We start from the raw sequence: 13,805 nt of genomic DNA, 5'->3' as shown, positions 1-13,805 counted from the left end.
GACCCGATGTTCTAGTCCAGGCGAGGTTTGAGGTGTCAAATATATCATATTGGATGAAACTGCAACCTATTACTGAACTCGGTTTGCAAGTTTACCATATACAGACCCGATGTTCTCGTCCAGACGAGGTTTGAGCTGTCAAATATATCAGATAAAATGAAACTGCAACCTATTATTGAATTCAGATTGCAATTACCATACACAAACCTGATGTTCTCGTCCAGGCGAGGTTTGAGGTGTCAAATATGTCAGATTGGATGAAACTGCAACTTATTACTGAACTCAGGTTGCAGATGACGATATACATACCAGATGTTCTCGTCCAGACGAGGTTTGAGCTGTCAAATATATCATATTGGATGAAACTGCAACCTATTACTGAATTCAGATTGCAATTACCATACACAGACCCGATGTTCTCGTCCAGGCGAGGTTTGAGGTGTCAAATATATCAGATTGGATGAAACTGCAACCTATTACTGAACTCAGGTTGCAGATGACGATATACAGACCAGATGTTCTCGTCCAGACGAGATTTGAGGTGTCAAATATATCAGATTGGATGAAACTACAACCTATTACTGAACTCAGGTTGCAAAATTACCATATACAGACCCGATGTTCTCGTCCAGACGAGGTTTGAGCTGTCAAATATATCAGATAAGATGAAACTGCAACCTATTATTGAATTCAGATTGCAATTACCATACACATACCCGATGTTCTCGTCCAGGCGAGGTTTGAGGTGTCAAATATGTCAGATTGGATGAAACTGCAACTTATTACTGAACTCAGGTTGCAGATGACGATATACAGACCAGATGTTCTCGTCCAGACGAGGTTTGAGCTGTCAAATATATCAGATTGGATGAAACTGCAACCTATTACTGAACTCAGGTTGCAATTACAATATACAGACCCGATGTTCTCTTGCAGGCGAGGTTTGAGGTGTCAAATATATCATATTGGATGAAACTGCAACCTATTACTGAACTCAGGTTGCAAGATACCATATACATACCCTATGCTCTCGTCCAGGCGAGGTTTGAGGTGTCAAATGTATCATATTGGATGAAACTGCAACCTATTACTGAACTCGGGTTGAAAGATTACCATATACAGACCCGATGTTCTCGTCTAGACGAGGTTTGAGCTGTCAAATATATCAGATAAGATGAAACTGCAACCTATTATTGAATTCAGATTGCAATTACCATACACAGACCCGATGTTCTCGTCCAGGCGAGGTTTGAGGTGTCAAATATGTTAGATTGGATGAAACTGCAACTTATTACTGAATTCAGGTTGCAGATGACGATATACAGACCAGATGTTCTCGTCCAGACGAGGTTTGAGCTGTCAAATATATCAGATTGGATGAAACTGCAACCTATTACTGAACTCAGGTTGCAATTACCATATACAGACCCGATGTTCTCTTGCAGGCGAGGTTTGCGGTGTCAAATATATCTGATTGGATGAAACTGCAACCTATTACTGAACTCAGGTTGCAAGATTACCATATACAGACCCTATGCTCTCGTCCAGGCGAGGTTTGAGGTGTCAAATGTATCATATTGGATGAAACTGCAACCTATTACTGAACTCGGGTTGCAAGATTATCATATACAGACCCGATGTTCTCGTCTAGACGAGATTTGAGCTGTCAAATATATCAGATAAGATGAAACTGCAACCTATTATTGAATTCAGATTGCAATTACCATACACAGACACGATGTTCTCTTCCAGGCGAGGTTTGAGGTGTCAAATATGTCAGATTGGATGAAACTGCAACTTATTACTGAACTCAGGTTGCAGATGACGATATACAGACCAGATGTTCTCGTCCAGACGAGGTTTGAGCTGTCAAATATATCATATTGGATGAAACTGCAAAATATTACTGAACTCAGGTTGCAAGATTACCATATACAGACCCGATGTTCTAGTCCAGGCGAGGTTTGAGGTGTCAAATATATCATATTGGATGAAACTGCAACCTATTACTGAAATCGGGTTGCAAGATTACCATATACAGACCCGATGTTCTCGTCCAGACGAGGTTTGAGCTGTCAAATATATCAGATAAAATGAAACTGCAACCTATTATTGAATTCAGATTGCAATTACCATACACAAACCCGATGTTCTCGTCCAGGCGAGGTTTGAGGTGTCAAATATGTCAGATTGGATGAAACTGCAACTTATTACTGAACTCAGGTTGCAGATGAAGATATACAGACCAGATGTTCTCGTCCAGACGAGGTTTGAGGTGTCAAATATATCAGATTGGATGAAACTACAACCTATTACTGAACTCAGGTTGCAAAATTACCATATACAGACCCTATGCTCTCGTCCAGACGAGGTTTGAGCTGTCAAATATATCATATTGGATGAAACTGCAACCTATTACTGAATTCAGATTGCAATTACCATACACAGACCCGATGTTCTCGTCCAGGCGAGGTTTGAGGTGTCAAATATATCAGATTGGATGAAACTGCAACCTATTACTGAACTCAGGTTGCAGATGACGATATACAGACCAGATGTTCTCGTCCAGACGAGGTTTGAGGTGTCAAATATATCAGATTGGATGAAACTACAACCTATTACCGAACTCAGGTTGCAAAATTACCATATACAGACCCGATGTTCTCGTCCAGACGAGGTTTGAGCTGTCAAATATATCAGATAAGATGAAACTACAACCTATTATTGAATTCAGATTGCAATTACCATACACAGACCCGATGTTCTCGTCCAGGCGAGGTTTGAGGTGTCAAATATGTCAGATTGGATGAAACTGCAACTTATTACTGAACTCAGGTTGCAGATGACGATATACAGACCAGATGTTCTCGTCCAGACGAGGTTTGAGATGTCAAATATATCAGATTGGATGAAACTGCAACCTATTACTGAACTCAGGTTGGAATTACCATATACAGACCCGATGTTCTCTTGCAGGCGAGGTTTGAGGTGTCAAATATATCAGATTGGATGAAACTGCAACCTATTACTGAACTCAGGTTGCAAGATTACCATATACAGACCCTATGCTCTCGTCCAGGAGAGGTTTGAGGTGTCAAATATATCATATTGGATGAAACTGCAACCTATTACTGAACTCGGGTTGCAAGATTACCATATACAGACCCGATGTTCTCGTCCTGACGAGGTTTGAGCTGTCAAATATATCAGATAAAATGAAACTGCAACCTATTATTGAATTCAGATTGCAATTACCATACACAGACCCGATGTTCTCGTCCAGGCGAGGTTTGAGGTGTCAAATATGTCAGATTGGATGAAACTGCAACTTATTACTGAACTCAGGTTGCAGATGACGATATACAGACCAGATGTTCTCGTACAGACGAGGTTTGAACTGTCAAATATATCATATTGGATGAAACTGCAACCTATTACTGAATTCAGATTGCAATTACCATACACAGACCCGATGTTCTCGTCCAGGCGAGGTTTGAGGTGTCAAATATATTAGATTGGGTGAAACTGCAACCTATTACTCAACTCAGGTTGCAGATGACGATATACAGACCAGATGTTCTCGTCCAGACGAGGTTTGAGGTGTCAAATATATCAGATTGGATGAAACTACAACCTATTACTGAACTCAGGTTGCAAAATTACCATATACAGACCCGATGTTCTCGTCCAGACGAGGTTTGAGCTGTCAAATATATCAGATAAGATGAAACTGCAACTTATTATTGAATTCAGATTGCAATTACCATACACAGACCCGATGTTCTCGTCCAGGCGAGGTTTGAGGTGTCAAATATGTCAGATTGGATGAAACTGCAACTTATTACTGAACTCAGGTTGCAGATGACGATATACAGACCAGATGTTCTCGTCCAGACGAGGTTTGAGCTGTCAAATATATCAGATTGGATGAAACAGCAACCTATTACTGAACTCAGGTTGCAATCACCATATACATACCCGATGTTCTCTTCCATGAGAGGTTTGAGGTGTCAAATATATCAGATTGGATGAAACTGCAACCTATTACTGAACTCAGGTTGCAATATTACCATATACAGACCCTATGCTCTCGTCCAAGCGAGGTTTGAGGTGTCAAATGTATCATATTGGATGAAACTGCAACCTATTACTGAACTCGGGTTGCAAGATTACCATATACAGACCCGATGTTCTCGTCCAGACGAGGTTTGAGCTGTCAAATATATCAGATAAGATGAAACTGCAACCTATTATTAAATTCAGATTGCAATTACCATACACAGACCCGATGTTCTCGTCCATGCGAGGTTTGAGGTGTCAAATATGTCAGATTGGATGAAACTGCAACTTATTACTGAACTCAGGTTGCAGATGACGATATACAGACCAGATGTTCTCGTCCAGACGAGGTTTGAGCTGTCAAATATATCATATTGGATGAAACTGCAACCTATTACTGAATTCAGATTGGAATTACCATACACAGACCCGATGTTCTCGTCCAGGCGAGGTTTGAGGTGTCAAATATATCAGATTGGATGAAACTGCAACCTATTACTGAACTCAGGTTGCAGATGACGATATACAGACCAGATGTTCTCGTCCAGACGAGGTTTGAGGTGTCAAATATATCAGATTGGATGAAACTGCAACCTATTACTGAACTCAGGTTACGAAATTACCATATACAGACCCGATGTTCTCGTCCACACGAGGTTTGAGCTGTCAAATATATCAGATAAGATGAAACTACCACCTATTATTGAATTCAGATTGCAATTACCATACACAGACCCGATGTTCTCGTCCAGGCGAGGTTTGAGGTGTCAAATATGTCAGATTGGATGAAACTGCAACTTATTACTGAACTCAGGTTACAGATGACGATATACAGACCAGATGTTCTCGTCCAGACGAGGTTTGAGCTGTCAAATATATCAGATTGGATGAAACTGCAACCTATTACTGAACTCAGGTTGCAATTACCATATACAGACCCGATGTTCTCTTGCAGGCGAGGTTTGAGGTGTCAAATATATCAGATTGGATGAAACTGCAACCTATTACTGAACTCAGGTTGCAAGATTACCATATACAGACACTATGCTCTCGTCCAGGAGAGGTTTGAGTTGTCAAATGTATCGTATTGGATGAAACTGCAACCTATTACTGAACTCGGATTGCAAGATTACCATATACAGACCCGATGTTCTCGTATAGACGAGGTTTGAGCTGTCAAATATATCAGATAAGATGAAACTGCAACCTATTATTGAATTCAGATTGCAATTACCATACACAAACCCGATGTTCTCGTCCAGGCGAGGTTTGAGGTGTCAAATATGTCAGATTGGATGAAACTGCAACTTATTACTGAACTCAGGTTGCAGATGACGATATATAGACCAGATGTTCTCGTCCAGACGAGGTTTGAGCTGTCAAATATATCATATTGGATGAAACTGCAACCTATTACTGAATTCAGATTGCAATTACCATACACAAACCCGATGTTCTCGTCCAGGCGAGGTTTGAGGTGTCAAATATATCAGATTGGATGAAACTGCAACCTATTACTGAACTCAGGTTGCAGATGACGATATACAGACCAGATGTTCTCGTCCAGACGAGGTTTGAGGTGTCAAATATATCAGATTGGATGAAACTACAACCTATTACTGAACTCAGGTTGCAAAATTACCATATACAGACCCGATGTTCTCGTCCAGATGAGGTTTGAGCTGTCAAATATATCAGATAAGATGAAACTACAACCTATTATTGAATTCAGATTGCAATTACCATACACAGACCCGATGTTCTCGTCCAGGCGAGGTTTGAGGTGTCAAATATGTCAGATTGGATGAAACTACAACCTATTACTGAACTCAGGTTGCAGATGACGATATACAGACCAGATGTTCTCGTCCAGACGAGGTTTGAGCTGTCAAATATATCAGATTGGATGAAACTGCAACCTATTACTGAACTCAGGTTGCAATTACCATATACAGACCAGATGTTCTCGTCCAGACGAGGTTTGAGGTGTCAAATATATCAGATTGGATGAAACTGCAACCTATTACTGAACTCAGGTTGCAAGATTACCATATACAGACACTATGCTCTCAGCCAGGAGAGGTTTGAGTTGTCAAATGTATCGTATTGGATGAAACTGCAACCTATTACTGAACTCGGGTTGCAAGATTACCATATACAGACCCGATGTTCTCGTATAAACGAGGTTTGAGCTGTCAAATATATCAGATAAGATGAAACTGCAACCTATTATTGAATTCGGATTGCAATTACCATACACAGACCCGATGTTCTCGTCCAGGCGAGGTTTGAGGTGTCAAATATGTCAGATTGGATGAAACTGCAACTTATTACTGAACTCAGGTTGCAAATGACGATATACAGACCAGATTTTCTCGTCCAGACGAGGTTTGAGCTGTCAAATATATCATATTGGATGAAACTGCAACCTATTACTGAATTCAGATCGCAATTACCATACATAGACCCGATGTTCTCGTCCAGGCGAGGTTTGAGGTGTCAAATATATCAGATTGGATGAAACTGCAACCTGTTACTGAACTCAGGTTGCAGATGACGATATACAGACCAGATGTTCTCGTCCAGACGAGATTTGAGGTGTCAAATATATCAGATTGGATGAAACTACAACCTATTACTGAACTCAGGTTGCAAAATTACCATATACAGACCCGATGTTCTCGTCCAGACGAGGTTTGAGCTGTCAAATATATCAGATAAGATGAAACTGCAACCTATTATTGAATTCAGATTGCAATTACCATACACATACCCGATGTTCTCGTCCAGGATAGGTTTGAGGTGTCAAATATGTCAGATTGGATGAAACTGCAACTTATTACTGAACTCAGGTTGCAAATGACGATATACAGACCAGATGTTCTCGTCCAGACGAGGTTTGAGCTGTCAAATATATCATATTGGATGAAACTGCAACCTATTACTGAATTCAGATTGCAATTACCATACACAGACCCGATGTTCTCGTCCAGGCGAGGTTTGAGGTGTCAAATATATCAGATTGGATGAAACTGCAACCTATTACTGAACTCAGGTTGCAGATGACGATATACAGACCAGATGTTCTCGTCCAGACGAGGTTTGAGGTGTCAAATATATCAGATTGGATGAAACTACAACCTATTACTGAACTCAGGTTGCAAAATTACCATACACAGACCCGATGTTCTCGTCCAGACGAGGTTTGAGGTGTCAAATATGTTAGATTGGATGAAACTGCAACTTATTACTGAACTCAGGTTGCAGATGACGATATATAGACCAGATGTTCTCGTCCAGACGAGGTTTGAGCTGTCAAATATATCATATTGGATGAAACTGCAACCTATTACTGAATTCAGATTGCAATTACCATACACAAACCCGATGTTCTCGTCCAGGCGAGGTTTGAGGTGTCAAATATATCAGATTGGATGAAACTGCAACCTATTACTGAACTCAGGTTGCAGATGACGATATACAGACCAGATGTTCTCGTCCAGACGAGGTTTGAGGTGTCAAATATATCAGATTGGATGAAACTACAACCTATTACTGAACTCAGGTTGCAAAATTACCATATACAGACCCGATGTTCTCGTCCAGACGAGGTTTGAGCTGTCAAATATATCAGATAAGATGAAACTACAACCTATTATTGAATTCAGATTGTAATTACCATACACAGACCCGATGTTCTCGTCCAGGCGAGGTTTGAGGTGTCAAATATGTCAGATTGGATGAAACTGCAACTTATTACTGAACTCAGGTTGCAGATGACGATATACAGACCAGATGTTCTCGTCCAGACGAGGTTTGAGCTGTCAAATATATCAGATTGGATGAAACTGCAACCTATTACTGAACTCAGGTTGCAATTACCATATACAGACCCGATGTTCTCTTGCAGGCGAGGTTTGAGGTGTCAAATATATCAGATTGGATGAAACTGCAACCTATTACTGAACTCAGGTTGCAAGATTACCATATACAGACACTATGCTCTCAGCCAGGAGAGGTTTGAGTTGTCAAATGTATCGTATTGGATGAAACTGCAACCTATTACTGAACTCGGGTTGCAAGATTACCATATACAGACCCGATGTTCTCGTATAAACGAGGTTTGAGCTGTCAAATATATCAGATAAGATGAAACTGCAACCTATTATTGAATTCGGATTGCAATTACCATACACAGACCCGATGTTCTCGTCCAGGCGAGGTTTGAGGTGTCAAATATGTCAGATTGGATGAAACTGCAACTTATTACTGAACTCAGGTTGCAAATGACGATATACAGACCAGATTTTCTCGTCCAGACGAGGTTTGAGCTGTCAAATATATCATATTGGATGAAACTGCAACCTATTACTGAATTCAGATCGCAATTACCATACATAGACCCGATGTTCTCGTCCAGGCGAGGTTTGAGGTGTCAAATATATCAGATTGGATGAAACTGCAACCTGTTACTGAACTCAGGTTGCAGATGACGATATACAGACCAGATGTTCTCGTCCAGACGAGATTTGAGGTGTCAAATATATCAGATTGGATGAAACTACAACCTATTACTGAACTCAGGTTGCAAAATTACCATATACAGACCCGATGTTCTCGTCCAGACGAGGTTTGAGCTGTCAAATATATCAGATAAGATGAAACTGCAACCTATTATTGAATTCAGATTGCAATTACCATACACATAGCCGATGTTCTCGTCCTGGATAGGTTTGAGGTGTCAAATATGTCAGATTGGATGAAACTGCAACTTATTACAGAACTCAGGTTGCAGATGACGATATACAGACCAGATGTTCTCGTCCATACGAGGTTTGAGCTGTCAAATATATCATATTGGATGAAACTGCAACCTATTACTGAATTCAGATTGCAACTACCATACACAGACCCGATATTCTCGTCCAGGCGAGGTTTGAGGTGTCAAATATATCAGATTTGATGAAACTGCAACCTATTACTGAACTCAGGTTGCAGATGACGATATACAGACCAGATGTTCTCATCCAGACGAGGTTTGAGGTGTCAAATATATCAGATTAGATGAAACTACAACCTATTACTGAACTCAGGTTGCAAAATTACCATATACAGACCCGATGTTCTCGTCCAGACGAGGTTTGAGCTGTCAAATATATCATATAAGATGAAACTGCAACCTATTATTGAATTCAGATTGCAATTACCATACACAGACCCGATGTTCTCGTCCAGGCGAGGTTTGAGGTGTCAAATATGTCAGATTGGATGAAACTGCAACTTATTACTGAACTCAGGTTGCAGATGACGATATACAGACCAGATGTTCTCGTCCAGACGAGGTTTGAGCTGTCAAATATATCAGATTGGATGAAACTGCAACCTATTACTGAACTCAGGTTGCAATTACCATATACAGACCCGATGTTCTCTTGCAGGCGAGGTTTGAGGTGTCAAATATATCAGATTGGATGAAACTGCAACCTATTACTGAACTCAGGTTGCAAGATTACCATATACAGACACTATGCTCTCAGCCAGGAGAGGTTTGAGTTGTCAAATGTATCGTATTGGATGAAACTGCAACCTATTACTGAACTCGGGTTGCAAGATTACCATATACAGACCCGATGTTCTCGTATAAACGAGGTTTGAGCTGTCAAATATATCAGATAAGATGAAACTGCAACCTATTATTGAATTCGGATTGCAATTACCATACACAGACCCGATGTTCTCGTCCAGGCGAGGTTTGAGGTGTCAAATATGTCAGATTGGATGAAACTGCAACTTATTACTGAACTCAGGTTGCAAATGACGATATACAGACCAGATTTTCTCGTCCAGACGAGGTTTGAGCTGTCAAATATATCATATTGGATGAAACTGCAACCTATTACTGAATTCAGATCGCAATTACCATACATAGACCCGATGTTCTCGTCCAGGCGAGGTTTGAGGTGTCAAATATATCAGATTGGATGAAACTGCAACCTGTTACTGAACTCAGGTTGCAGATGACGATATACAGACCAGATGTTCTCGTCCAGACGAGATTTGAGGTGTCAAATATATCAGATTGGATGAAACTACAACCTATTACTGAACTCAGGTTGCAAAATTACCATATACAGACCCGATGTTCTCGTCCAGACGAGGTTTGAGCTGTCAAATATATCAGATAAGATGAAACTGCAACCTATTATTGAATTCAGATTGCAATTACCATACACATACCCGATGTTCTCGTCCAGGCGAGGTTTGAGGTGTCAAATATGTCAGATTGGATGAAACTGCAACTTATTACTGAACTCAGGTTGCAGATGACGATATACAGACCAGATGTTCTCGTCCAGACGAGGTTTGAGCTGTCAAATATATCAGATTGGATGAAACTGCAACCTATTACTGAACTCAGGTTGCAATTACAATATACAGACCCGATGTTCTCTTGCAGGCGAGGTTTGAGGTGTCAAATATATCATATTGGATGAAACTGCAACCTATTACTGAACTCAGGTTGCAAGATACCATATACATACCCTATGCTCTCGTCCAGGCGAGGTTTGAGGTGTCAAATGTATCATATTGGATGAAACTGCAACCTATTACTGAACTCGGGTTGAAAGATTACCATATACAGACCCGATGTTCTCGTCTAGACGAGGTTTGAGCTGTCAAATATATCAAATAAGATGAAACTGCAACCTATTATTGAATTCAGATTGCAATTACCATACACAGACCCGATGTTCTCGTCCAGGCGAGGTTTGAGGTGTCAAATATGTCAGATTGGATGAAACTGCAACTTATTACTGAACTCAGGTTGCAGATGACGATATACAGACCAGATGTTCTCTTCCAGACGAGGTTTGAGCTGTCAAATATATCAGATTGGATGAAACTGCAACCTATTACTGAACTCAGGTTGCAAGATTACCATATACAGACCCGATGTTCTAGTCCAGGCGAGGTTTGAGGTGTCAAATATATCATATTGGATGAAACTGCAACCTATTACTGAACTCGGGTTGTAAGATTACCATATACAGACCCGATGTTCTCGTCCAGACGAGGTTTGAGCTGTCAAATATATCAGATAAAATGAAACTGCAACCTATTATTGAACTCAGGTTGCAGATGACGATATACAGACCAGATGTTCTCGTCCAGACGAGGTTTGAGCTGTCAAATATATCATATTGGATGAAACTGCAACCTATTACTGAACTCAGGTTGCAAGATTACCATATACAGACCCGATGTTCTAGTCCAGGCGAGGTTTGAGGTGTCAAATATATCATATTGGATGAAACTGCAACCTATTACTGAACTCGGGTTGTAAGATTACCATATACAGACCCGATGTTCTCGTCCAAACGAGGTTTGAGCTGTCAAATATATCAGATAAAATGAAACTGCAACCTATTATTGAATTCAGATTGCAATTACCATACACAAACCCGATGTTCTCGTCCAGGCGAGGTTTGAGGTGTCAAATATGTCAGATTGGATGAAACTGCAACTTATTACTGAACTCAGGTTGCAGATGACGATATACAGACCAGATGTTCTCGTCCAGACGAGGTTTGAGCTGTCAAATATATCATATTGGATGAAACTGCAACCTATTACTGAATTCAGATTGCAATTACCATACACAGAACCGATGTTCTCGTCCAGGCGAGGTTTGAGGTGTCAAATATATCAGATTGGATGAAACTGCAACCTATTACTGAACTCAGGTTGCAGATGACGATATACAGACCAGATGTTCTCGTCCAGACGAGGTTTGAGGTGTCAAATATATCAGATTGGATGAAACTGCAACCTATTACTGAACTCAGGTTACGAAATTACCATATACAGACCCGATGTTCTCGTCCACACGAGGTTTGAGCTGTCAAATATATCAGATAAGATGAAACTACCACCTATTATTGAATTCAGATTGCAATTACCATACACAGACCCGATGTTCTCGTCCAGGCGAGGTTTGAGGTGTCAAATATGTCAGATTGGATGAAACTGCAACTTATTACTGAACTCAGGTTGCAGATGACGATATACAGACCAGATGTTCTCGTCCAGACGAGGTTTGAGCTGTCAAATATATCAGATTGGATGAAACTGCAACCTATTACTGAACTCAGGTTGCAATTACCATATACAGACCCGATGTTCTCTTGCAGGCGAGGTTTGAGGTGTCAAATATATCATATTGGATGAAACTGCAACCTATTACTGAACTCAGGTTGCAAGATTACCATATACAGACCCTATGCTCTCGTCCAGGAGAGGTTTGAGTTGTCAAATGTATCGTATTGGATGAAACTGCAACCTATTACTGAACTCGGGTTGCAAGATTACCATATACAGACTCGATGTTCTCGTATAGACGAGGTTTGAGCTGTCAAATATATCAGATAAGATGAAACTGCAACCTATTATTGAATTCAGATTGCAATTACCAAACACAGACCCGATGTTCTCGTCCAGGCGAGGTTTGAGGTGTCAAATATGTCAGATTGGATGAAACTGCAACTTATTACTGAACTCAGGTTGCAAATGACGATATACAGACCAGATGTTCTCGTCCAGACGAGGTTTGAGCTGTCAAATATATCATATTGGATGAAACTGCAACCTATTACTGAATTCAGATTGCAATTACCATACACAGACCCGATGTTCTCGTCCAGGCGAGGTTTGAGGTGTCAAATATATCAGATTGGATGAAACTGCAACCTATTACTGAACTCAGGTTGCAGATGACGATATACAGACCAGATGTTCTCGTCCAGACGAGATTTGAGGTGTCAAATATATCAGATTGGATGAAACTACAACCTATTACTGAACTCAGGTTGCAAAATTACCATATACAGACCCGATGTTCTCGTCCAGACGAGGTTTGAGCTGTCAAATATATCAGATAAGATGAAACTGCAACCTATTATTGAATTCAGATTGCAATTACCATACACATACCCGATGTTCTCGTCCAGGCGAGGTTTGAGGTGTCAAATATGTCAGATTGGATGAAACTGCAACTTATTACTGAACTCAGGTTGCAGATGACGATATACAGACCAGATGTTCTCGTCCAGACGAGGTTTGAGCTGTCAAATATATCAGATTGGATGAAACTGCAACCTATTACTGAACTCAGGTTGCAATTACAATATACAGACCCGATGTTCTCTTGCAGGCGAGGTTTGAGGTGTCAAATATATCATATTGGATGAAACTGCAACCTATTACTGAACTCAGGTTGCAAGATACCATATACATACCCTATGCTCTCGTCCAGGCGAGGTTTGAGGTGTCAAATGTATCATATTGGATGAAACTGCAACCTATTACTGAACTCGGGTTGAAAGATTACCATATACAGACCCGATGTTCTCGTCTAGACGAGGTTTGAGCTGTCAAATATATCAAATAAGATGAAACTGCAACCTATTATTGAATTCAGATTGCAATTACCATACACAGACCCGATGTTCTCGTCCAGGCGAGGTTTGAGGTGTCAAATATGTCAGATTGGATGAAACTGCAACTTATTACTGAACTCAGGTTGCAGATGACGATATACAGACCAGATGTTCTCTTCCAGACGAGGTTTGAGCTGTCAAATATATCAGATTGGATGAAACTGCAACCTATTACTGAACTCAGGTTGCAAGATTACCATATACAGACCCGATGTTCTAGTCCAGGCGAGGTTTGAGGTGTCAAATATA

This window comes from Papaver somniferum, unplaced genomic scaffold (genome assembly GCF_003573695.1).
Source record: "Papaver somniferum cultivar HN1 unplaced genomic scaffold, ASM357369v1 unplaced-scaffold_65, whole genome shotgun sequence".
NCBI classification, from domain to species: Eukaryota; Viridiplantae; Streptophyta; class Magnoliopsida; order Ranunculales; family Papaveraceae; genus Papaver; species Papaver somniferum.
The sequence above is the reverse complement of the archived record's forward strand: the minus strand, read 5'-3'. Positions refer to the sequence as shown.